At 35.7% G+C, this 11477-nt stretch overlaps 1 protein-coding gene across 1 annotated transcript in view; it reads right to left on the reverse strand.

Annotated features, from left to right (window-relative positions):
- The window catches only part of LOC104508139 (protocadherin-9-like), a 39669-nt gene that overhangs the window by 27740 nt on the left and 452 nt on the right, over positions 1–11477 (reverse strand). The gene's annotated exons all lie outside the window — the stretch shown is intronic.

The raw sequence follows: 11477 nt of genomic DNA on the forward strand, positions 1-11477 counted from the left end.
AATATGAGATGGAGAGGAAAATTCTGTTTTGCAAAATTTCAGGGAATGTTCTCAGAACTAGAGAGTGAGAAGAGACTCGGGATGCCCCTACTAATATACTAAGTAAGCAAGTTCAGCTCTTCTTGCTAGAAACCAGGAACTACCAGGACTCAGAATGTTTGCCTTTCTTCTGTATCACCTGACACTATTAACTCAGCCTTCTTAAGTATTTTTTTTAATATATTTTTTAAAATGTCTCTGTAAACAAGAAGTAGAGAAGTAGGGCTATGTTTCTGTTGGTTTATTTGTTTGGTTTTAAATCCTGTAAAATGGTTTTGCTATATATTTACCTCCCTGTGGTTCAGTAATATCTTTGAGCATTAAATATGCTGAAAAAAAAATGTTTCATACTTAGGAGGCTGAGCAGGAAACAGGCGTGAGAACTCCAAGTATGTCTCACGGGAGAGCTTTTCCAGTGGTAGTAGAAAGTATTAACTGAGGGAAAAACCCAAAACCCAAATCAAACCAAACCAACACCAAACACAAAAAACCAACCCCAAAGCCAGAGATAACTACGTCTCATGCCTACACTTTCAAAAGCTCAAATGACAATATGAGGAAACAAGGTTTGCTCTCTTCACTCTGAAGTGAATAGTGTATAAAAACATGGCAGGCTTGAGCAATACTGTGAGTATTATTACATCACAAAGAACAGGAATATGCCACTATCTGTGCCTCATTCCCAATTGAACTGCCCTATGCAAATGCTGAACTTTACTGGATACCAGTATCTGTTAATTAAGCAAAAGAAATAGGAAAGCTGCAGACATCCTCATAACACCTCATGCCACCTTCATTTCTGAAGCTTATCTCTGATTTTCTTTGATTTTTCTGGCATAGTAGCCTGAAGTAGCAGGAAAAAGAAAAAAAAAAAAAAGGAGGGAGTGAAGAAATGACCATCCTGAAGAAGTTTGTTTTTCCATTTAGAATACCATCAGCAGTAAGGCAATAGAAATTCAGATACATGCAGAAAAAATAAATATAAATGATCCAGTAGCTCTGACACAAGTAGTTCTGAGACTTAAATGGTGCATCCCTAAACTGAAAAGTAATGCAGTTATATACCCTGAGTTCAAATACTCTGGTGATAAGAGTGTACACACCCTTTGAGAAATTGGCAATGAGACCCTAGCAGAGATGCCACACTGCTAGTTGGACAGATCAGACTTAATTGTTACTTCTTCCTTACCTCTGGAGAAGAATCAAGGCATAAATTCAAATGAGCTATAGATTTACCTTGGGAAGTCTACATCACTGCCACATTTAATTTAACTTTTCCATCATATTAATTTTCAAGAAGCAGGATTAAAGTCTGTCCAGATCACACTTTTTATAGTTCTGCTGTCCTGGGCACTTGGTTGCTTTTTCTTCAACTGTGGGGGATGAGCTGTTTTGGAAACTAGAATCTGAGACTAAAAGTGAACTCCCAATCTCTCAAATACTTGAAACAGACAAAGGGAGTATGTAGAGTTCAGAGAATCTCAATAAGGCCATAATCCCCTAAACACGTCATAATTTTCACAAGAAATAGATTGAGTTCACCTAAATTTTGTGCCAGAGCTTTGTACGCTGCCTTACTAATCAAGCTTTAGAAGAACCAAAGGAGCCAAGTGGTGAAGTAATCAAAGGTACATATGATGAGCCAACATTCAGCCACCAGAAATCTGCAGCCAAGAGCTTCAAATGTTAAAATGGAAAGCACCACCACATACAAGTGCAGGTTATTCTTTAAAATTTGTGCCACTATGGAGAATTCCTTTAATTCTTCATTTGCTTCAATATATTGAAAATCACCTTGTAATCTGTACTTGCAAAGGCTTTGCTGGGAATTTGATATCTCTGCCTTAAGATGGCAAATCTTGAGAATAATGCCCAACTTTATCAACTGCAGCTGTCTGCAAGGAGTTGGCAGGATATGTGATAGGATGTTGTGTATCATGCTTTCTTTAAAACGAGATACTGAAGGAGAATCTGTACTGGACAGTGACTTTTGAAACTTATTCTTACTGCGTCTTCCAAAAGAGATAATTTGGAAATGCTCCTGCATAACACAGCAATAAGATGTCACTGAAGTGCAACAGCATGGAGAGGCAAAAATAAAGATATAAATTATGGAAAAATCTCATATTGAACAAACATTCTCATGCTATGAAGGCATCACAACTTAAATACTGATTTCTCTTCTGACCATTCACAAAAAAAATGGTTTCATCAAAATGAAACTAAATACCAGGTTATTCTTTGGTTACACTAACTTATATTTTATTTTAAATCCTATTTTAGCTGTTATTCACATGACTGTTACTCTTCTTTCTAGTCTTCCTAGCTAATGGTGTAGTAACATCTGTTAGTGAGGTAAGGGCTCTGAGCCAACATTTGTACAAATAAATTTGGAACACATTATCTCACCTTTTTTAAAAAATAGATTTAGGGGGATGTCTTAATCGATTTTAAATGGTGAGCTAAAATAGTTGTTTTATTAAAATAACATATATATTGAAAATATAAAAAAAATAATATTATACCTGCTCAACTGATTTCTTTCATACATATACCAGATATATAACCATCCGCAGGGGTGGCAGCTAGCAGATTATAACCCATCTGCAGGCTGGATGAATGCCTGCAGACCTCAGCAGTGTGATGTAATGAGGACATGTACAGACAAGTTCTAGGGAAAAAAGCACCCTGAAATAATAAAGAAGACTTAGAATTAATATGTAGGTGATTGAGTAACTTAACACTGGCCAAGCCAGATCCCTGTCCCATCAGAGGGAATTAATTTCCTAGTTGCCGACATATGCTGAAATTAATGGGTTCAGATCTGCATCTGGGTTTGCTTTTTTAAAAACCAATGCTTTTTAATTTCCACTGTTTGAGAATGTGACTCATAAAAGCCTGATCAAACTGACTCTTGCCAGCAAAAAATTGACTCCTTTATTCAGTGATACTGCTTCATTGTTAAAAGAGAGCGAGAAAGCTAAGTAATGACTTGCATGAAATACAATTCCTCTGCTCTTTGTTCCTAAATTTGAGTTGACCTTCCAAGAACTCTCATCTCCAAGAAATGTTTCAGCTCTGTATAAAAATGGTTATTTTTCCATCTTACTGGCTCAGAGAGCATTCCTGGTCCTTTATTGCATATATCTTATTTCGAGCTCAAGTTTATAGGCTCTGCCCAGGTCAGCAGGTTCTGTTTTCAAAGATGCAGAGTGTTGTTAGGAGAGCAACACATAGGTGATTATCATTTAGTTTTATCATTTCATTTTTCTAATCCTCCACTATCCTGAGCTCTGCAAATACAACAAAAATAAATGTTTGAGAAGGGACCACATAACAGTATTACGTAACTTATGTATTTCTGCCTCTTTTCTAGCACAAGACGGGGCTGGAATAACACCTCACGTAAAACTCCTCCTTTCATCATAGTCCAGATACTTCACAGATGGTTAAAATTGGTTCATTCACTTTAAGTGTCTCAATTACTGTTGCTTTTTTTTAATTGAGTGTGGCATATTGAAATAAAAAAAGAAAAAGAGGTTATACTACTTCCAAAATGGGTTAATAAAATATACCATTACTGTACAAGAAACCTGTGTAACGTACTGCATCTAATAAACAGGATTATTTATTTTCTTTTGGGATATCATCTATAAATGTTTACTGTACCCAAGTCAAACAGCTGTACATTTCCAAGACTTTGAGAGTACCAAAGTGTCACAGACTTGAGAAGCGGAGTTGTTTTAAACTCTGGGATAAATCACAGATAGATATACATATCCCATGTAAAGGAGTTTTATTTTTTCCTTTGGAATTTAACAAGGAGAGGAAATCGTGTGTAAAACAAATAATATAAATGAGTCAACTTGTTTTTCTTTTTGACACTCAGAGGATCTCTCTGATAATTGGTAGATCAAATCACATTTGATAAGCTTCTCTCAAGAGTAAAATCACTTTCCTGCTTACAAAATAGCATATGTTCGCTTCGCCCAACACTGCATGCAGAAGACAACATACTGTAATGTGAAATTTGGAATCAATATACCTCATGCGGTTGTCATGGTTTATCCCCAGTCAGCAACTACGCATCATACAGCCTCTCGCTCACTTTGCTCCTCCCCCAGTGGGACGGAGGAGAGATTCAAAGGAAAATAATAAGAGAACTTGTGGGTTGAGTTAAGAACAATTTAATCAACATTCTTCTCAACATAAATCTAAAACATAGACTCATACTAGTTGCTTTGAAAAAAAAAAAAACAAAAAAAAAACCCAAAAAACCCAAACCAACTCTATCCCAGCCAAAAACCAGCACAGTGGTTAATAAAAATATTTAGAAAACAAAAATAAATTAAAAAAAAAATTGTTGGTGACAGGATTGGAATTCATTATATCATTCCCTTCCATTTCTATTGGCATGAATTCCAACCCTGTTGACTTAAATGTCCTGTTCCTAACTTTACACAGACAGAAATAAAATCAGGATATACTTAACTAGAGCTGCAACAAAGAGCTATCAGGAACCATTTTTGGCATAATGAGGCTTCTGTTCCATTAGTGTAAACTGACATTTCCAGTGAAGGCATTTTTGCTTCACTTGCACATTTTCTTTATACCAGATAAAGAGCTGGATCCAGAGCAAACTGCAGACAGAAATCCAAATTGTAATGCTCAAGGCTATACCAAGAGTAAGCCGTGTTTAGTGCTGTGAAGTTGGTAACATTAAGTATCCTTCCCCATAACCTGCTAGCTTACAACGCTATTGTTTAGAAAAAGGCAGAAAAGACGACACTTGTCGATGTTTCTGAGTTTCTAAAGTAAAGGGCTTAAATTATAATACAAACTCCCAATACAAAATAGTATATAAACCAAACAGGGATATGTCAACAACCTAAAACCAAAACATTGCTGTCATAATATTATAACTTAAATACACACAGATATAAGCCATGACATATTTTGCAACTTTATCAACTGAGTGGTTGATATGCTAGTAATTATGGCAGAAAAATCTTGCTTTTTGAAAATCTGAAGACTTTCATGGCAAATTGATGACCTAAGTGAAACCAACCTTCTGTCTTCAAATGTGTCTACATTCTGTGTTACAGAAAATGTTGGCCTCTCTCTGTCAACACTTCTGAATTCACTGGAAGCTGAACAGCAGCACTACTACAATGCTGAGCCTGGCCTAAGAAGTCATACTGAGGAGTGAGGTATGTTAGCATGGAGTTGGCTCCACAGCGATGCAGAGACTGAGAGACTGCATCAGAGCAGAATCACACTCTGTCCACCATGAGAAAACTGAAGCTTTCCCACCACCTGCCACCCAGCGAAACTATCACCAGTTATACTGCAAGTATCATCCTGAATTGACATTTACTGACTCCTTTGCTTCACCCGGTAGAATTCCTATAAAACCTGATTTTAAGGGCTTTCTTACCAACAACCCTTGAAATATCACAGTCTGTATCCTTTTAGCATCTATCCTACAAAGAGAATTGATTTGAATTACAATTAATATTAGTCTGAAATCTTTATTTTCAAAAGAAACTAAACAGCCTTGTGGTGACAATGTGATTCTGACTTGTAGAGAAAGCAGCATAAATGTATACTTTCTTTTGCAGAATTTCAGTTCCAAAACATGAAAGACATTGCCTTTTGGCCACAATTTCAGCTCTGTTTAACTTCAGTATCAAGCAACAGATCTTTGTATAATGAAGAACATTTCCCACAACTAACTTTAACCATAAAGACATGAAGATAAATATCCTTTTCCTGACTACTCTGCTGTGGAACTTTTCCGTAAAACTTTTTTTTTCTGCAGTTTGTGCTCTGCAGATCTTCTCTATTGTGCTACTTACCAAAACCAAATACGACAGAATGTGGAGCTGGAAAATGAAACAAACAACAACAAAAAGTGGTGATTTTCTTGACCTCAGTGTCCTGATTAATATTCCTGAAACTAGACAAAGATTTGACTCTTCCAGTCATTTTCACTTTGTCTTTGGACAGTTTTACATCAACTGTGTTTGGCAACACTTAGATAAAAGGTACTTTAATGCTTTGTACAAAGAAAACTTTTGTTTATCTTGGATTCTGAAGTAAGGCATTTTAAAATCAATCAATACAAATTCAAAATTGTGCAAAGAACATCTATACTTCCTCTTGTCCTGAGAGATAAATGATCTAGCTGGACACTTATCAGAAATTTTCTGATTTAATCACTAGAACTTTTAATGTGGAGCTTACTTGACTTAGGTCCTAAGTCATCTAGTTCCAGCTTAACTTTGCATTGGAGTACTTTTTCTAATACATTCTCATGCTTCAAATGACAATTTTTTATCTGTCACGGTTTTGCATGGTTGAAGATTATCATCTTGTCTCTTAGTGACCTCTCTCTTCTATAACTAGAACAAATTTCACTTTTGGCTCTTGTATCATATTTCTTAGTATTCTGAGCTTGCTGGTCTTGCCCAAATTCTCTCAACTTACCTGACATCTTTCTTAAAAAGCAATACACAAATGACAACACATTACTTGATCCTTACTGGTACAAGCAGAGTGGAAAGATTACAACATAATGTCTTATGGCTAATCTTCTTGCCTTTATGAAATTGTTTCTTGACGTGGTGGTTTTTTGTTTGTTTGTTTGGTTGGTTTTTTTGGTTTGGTTTTTTTTTTGTTCCCCATATCATTTTGATTTCTACTCCTCTCTTCTAATATATTCCTAGTCTCTTCCAGAATGGTACCACCTGATATTTAATAAAAGTATATCCTTCTTTCATCCCACTTTTTAATGAAAATGCTTAGCAAGTCCAGACTTGGAACAAATCTCTCTAGAATGTTACATTAAAACTTCAGTAAGTGTTCTGAAAATAGTTTTCCAACCTGGTCTAGCCTGCTTCAAAGGTTGTAATTCCCTGGCTTACTTAGGAGAATATCATACAATAGTCAAAAGCCTCAAAGAAGTAAAAATATATGACACCTATCACGCTCATCCGTACATTTTTACACTTGTCCCGTCAATGGGTGGATCTTTCAGCAATGGCAAAGGGGGTCTGAATAATTTAGTTATCTAATTAGAAATCAACCTGGAGGGTAGGAAGAACTGAAAGGTATAAAATAGAGGTATAAAATAAACCTTTTGGAATTCTGTTTATTCCTGATACCATCTGAGCTGCTGATTGCACAAATGTGATTAATTTTGGATGATGAAGATCTAGTCCTGGCTTCCACATTCCAGTTCATGACTAAAGAAAGAAGTTAGTACAGAATAATTGCATAGACAAACAACTGTCATTACCCTCATAAATTAGAGCTACCCTCTATCTTCTGCAACAACTCCCTGAATATGGAAATAGAATCATTTTCACTGCTGTAATGCTTGTCAAAGGTCAGCTAGTTCAGGAAACGGAGGTTTGGAAGTGATAAAAATCTCTGTCTTTATTCAGGATAAAAGTTCACATATCACAGCTCAGAGGCCACTCCACAGATCCAGCACAATTTAAATACAGTTCAATTGCACCAATAAAGTAATTTGCTCTCTAAAATTTAGTGAACAGCTTTTTGCTTCTATCTTAATGCTCCCCTACCCTGTTGTGATACTGTTTCCAAAAAAGACTGCTGTCCCTGCTGTTTGGGGAAATGTATCTATAATGTCTTGATCCAAGCATTTCATATTCAACAGATGGTAATCTTGGCTGTACACTCACTCTGCTTTCTCTGAGCCTGAGTGCTTAATACCTCTTTCTCTGCCAATCACTTCCTAACTAGCAACCGAATCCTGATCGGACATGTGTGTTTCCTTGCATTCTCTCACCTCTGGTGAACACTGACACCTGCAGACATTATTCTGAGATATGTACTTTTGATCTGCCAGGTGAAGGAGGAAGTCTCCTACTCTGTTCTTTAATCCTACACAGGTAGGGAAGAACAAAGGTCTACGTTTCTACAGAATTAATATTTATTTCTTCACCACAAAATGTTCAACACACTCGCACTCTACAGGCTGAGAAGCTGACACCTCAACCAGCTGACCTTTTAAACCCAAAGACCAAATCATATTTGTACAGGGTTGGGTTTTTTTCCTTCCGTTTCCAAATCTGAGGAGCACAGAGGAATGAAGGTATGGGCTCCCTCTAACATCATTTCCAATTTTTTTTTTCTTTTACTGTCTTACTTCTCATTCAACAGTCTACTACATGGATGGAGAAAAAAAAAGATATCTATTGAACTGCAAGCTTTATTCTTATGTGACAAAGTTTGTCATTTGTTGTTTGCATCGATGCTGTCTTTTCTTTTAGATCCTTGAGTAAAGTCATTTTTAAATAAAGCGGGAATGACACCTACAGTCATAGTTCCCTTCCTTTTTTCTGTATACAGGAAGTGATCAGGCAAAGCATTATCTGTTTATGTTGATGACCATATAGACCATGGTCTTTCTGTTTGTTGTTGTTCTGCATTTTTGTTTGTTTTTCCTGGTTTGTGGGTTGCTTTTTTGTTTGTGGTTTTATCTTTTTAAATTCATGAAGGTGGCAAAATCAATCTAGAAAGCTGGAAGACAGCAAAGATAAAAACATCTGTCTAGTCTGTATGTCTAGTATGTATATCTAGTCTCTTCGATTCATGTTTCCAAATCCATATATATGAATAATGGCACATGTTTGTAGTTCATCAGTAAGGAAAGGGCACCCCAAAATATCCACAAGGAAACATCTGTTTACAGAATGAAATGGTTCCTGAATTGACTTAATGTAAGTATATGCAAGAGATACAATTTGAGAAGGTAACTAATCCAAACGTGGCTTCCTCAGGTCATAAACAATTTTGCAAGATTTTTTGTATTTTGTTCTTAAACATGAAAAATAGGTTACGAGTTTTGATGATTTATGTATTTTAGTAACTGTAATTACAGGATTATTAACTAGATTATTGATAAAAATTGTTGTTTAATAAATAAAAATAATACTGTGGTACCTCCCTGGATCTTTGTCTTCTTTCTTACTGAATAAACCAACTGAATTGACTTCTACTTTGTAAAAACACAAATCCAGTCAACTAAGAAATTCTGATCAGACAATACTGGATTACGGAAAGGGGCTATGAAAACATCACACACTTTCTTTACAGAGTAGGAATACTTTTTTATTTTGTGCAGTATTTGGTGCAGGATGTCCTCCTACCAAGATTAAGTCCTATAGTACTTAATACTAAAATTCAATTTCATGAACACTGCTGTCATTTTTTATTAGCATTATTACATGCACAACTACTCCTACCTAGCCTTCAGTATTCTGAATTCTAGAAATGAAGTTGCTTTCTGAGAACTGTCCAAAATAAGTCTGCTACAAATAGTTTCTATAGTCTGATTACAGATCCAAACAGGGCAAATTTAACTTTTGAAGTTACTGATTTTTTTTTTTTATAAACTGTATCAACACATACCACAGACCTTACAAATCTGAAATATCATAGAGTCAGAGAATGGTTTGGGTTGGAAGGGACTTTAAAGATCATCTAGTCCCAACCCCTCTGCCATGGGCAGGGACACCTTACACCACAAGCAGTATCATTCTAAGCACCACAAAACCCACTGTTGCAATCTATTAACCTCTAGATAAGACAACAGAAGACAAATTTCTATATTAACCACTTAATTCCTTTTAGTTTTCCCACTGACAGTTTTAAATGTTGATTATTTCAAGAAAAAAACTGTTTAGTCACAAGTTTTAATTTCAATTTTGTATCTCTGTGGGAAAAAATGCACAAGACTTCTTTATGGTTTAAAACTATTTTCTTATGCTCTTGCATATCATGCAATTCAGACTAGATGTAAACTGTCATCATCAACAACATCACAAAGGCCTTTTACAACATTATTCAGGTATGAAAATATATACAATTTTTCAAACAGAGCAACTTGCCAGCTTCAATTAGAATCCACGGCAATTGATTTTTCAGTTTTCCTGTTTAGTGAATATTTCAGAATACAATCTGTGGATTCATTAATTTTTGACTTTTCATCTAGAAACCTGGAGTCTTAATTTTCAGTCTTGCTTAAATGGTGGCATTTCAGCTCAGTGTTATTGTTATCTACTGTGGGTTTCATTATTAGTAAGATAAACTTAGCATTGGATTAATGAAAATAACCAGAATAGGATTTCTGTAATTAGTTTTATCTGACAAAGTGTAGAATTTTTACTTCAAATAACTTCTGCAATTCTTTGCCACTGACAAATGAGTATATTGGAAACAGGCTGGAGTAATCTAGAGATTCTGCAGGTTCTGCTTAATCTTTTTGGAACGCTTACAGCATCTCAGAATGTCATCTCTAAATATCAGAATTCACAACATAATCCTCAGATATTTGGCTACCATGAAAGTAAATTCTATTTGTCCAGGGCCAGGGGTGGAAGGGGCAAAATGAGCAGACCTCCTTACTCCTAACTAACAGGAGGCAGGGGGAAGAGAAGAGTGAGAGATAGATCAGTAACCAGAATCAATTAACACTATAGAAGTCACAAAGTTTTAAGGGTATTGCAATACTATGACAATTTTGGGGTGGTGGTTCACTTCTTGCATTGTGCAAAGCAAATAGGGAAAGTAGTAAGCTAACAGAAGTTAAAATAGTCTTGCATTACTCTGTACTGTTTCACAGTCTTATTTTTTATACATCACAAACAAATCTCACATAGTCAGTGAGTATCTAGTCCACTGCAAAATAATCTAGTTTAAGTGCTTAGCTACAACGTTCTTTGATCTTCTGTTGTTTTAAATGTACCTTAAAAATACTTGAAGAGGGAACCATAAAATTTAAGTTACATTCATAGCTCCCATTTCTGGGTCTGCTGAAATATTCTTCAATAACATGAGCTGATCTTTCAGATTATTCTAAACTAGTTTATTATTACTTCTCATTGAACAGAAGGACTTGGTACTGTAATGCTTAGCACAGAAATTTGCTATTACACAGAATAGTTTATATATATAGAACCATAAATATATTTCTAATTTTATTTTCAGGAATTAATCAAAGTCACAAGCTACATGCAAACAAAAAGGAGAAGTTCACAAACGATACCCAGACATGTAGAAGAATTATGAGGAAAGCCAATTTTCAGCTGGAGTTGTGACTTGCACAGGACATCAAGGGCAACAGGAACAGCCTCCATTGCTACAATATTAGCAGAAGAATACACACGGAAAATGTGGGCCCAGTAGTAATTGAGGTGGGTGAGTTTGTGACTGTACTGGTTTGGAATAGACTTAATTTTCTTCACAATAGCTTGTGTCATACTACATTTTTGATTTGTGACCAGAATAGTGTTAATAACACAAGAATGTTTTATCTATTGCTGAACAGTGCTTATACAGCACCCAGACTTTTTCTGCTTCTCATGCTGCCCTGCCAGTGAACAGGCTAAGGGGGCACAAGAATCAGT

Source organism: Eurypyga helias, unplaced genomic scaffold (assembly GCF_000690775.1).
Source record: "Eurypyga helias isolate BGI_N326 unplaced genomic scaffold, ASM69077v1 scaffold3704, whole genome shotgun sequence".
Taxonomy (NCBI): Eukaryota; Metazoa; Chordata; class Aves; order Eurypygiformes; family Eurypygidae; genus Eurypyga; species Eurypyga helias.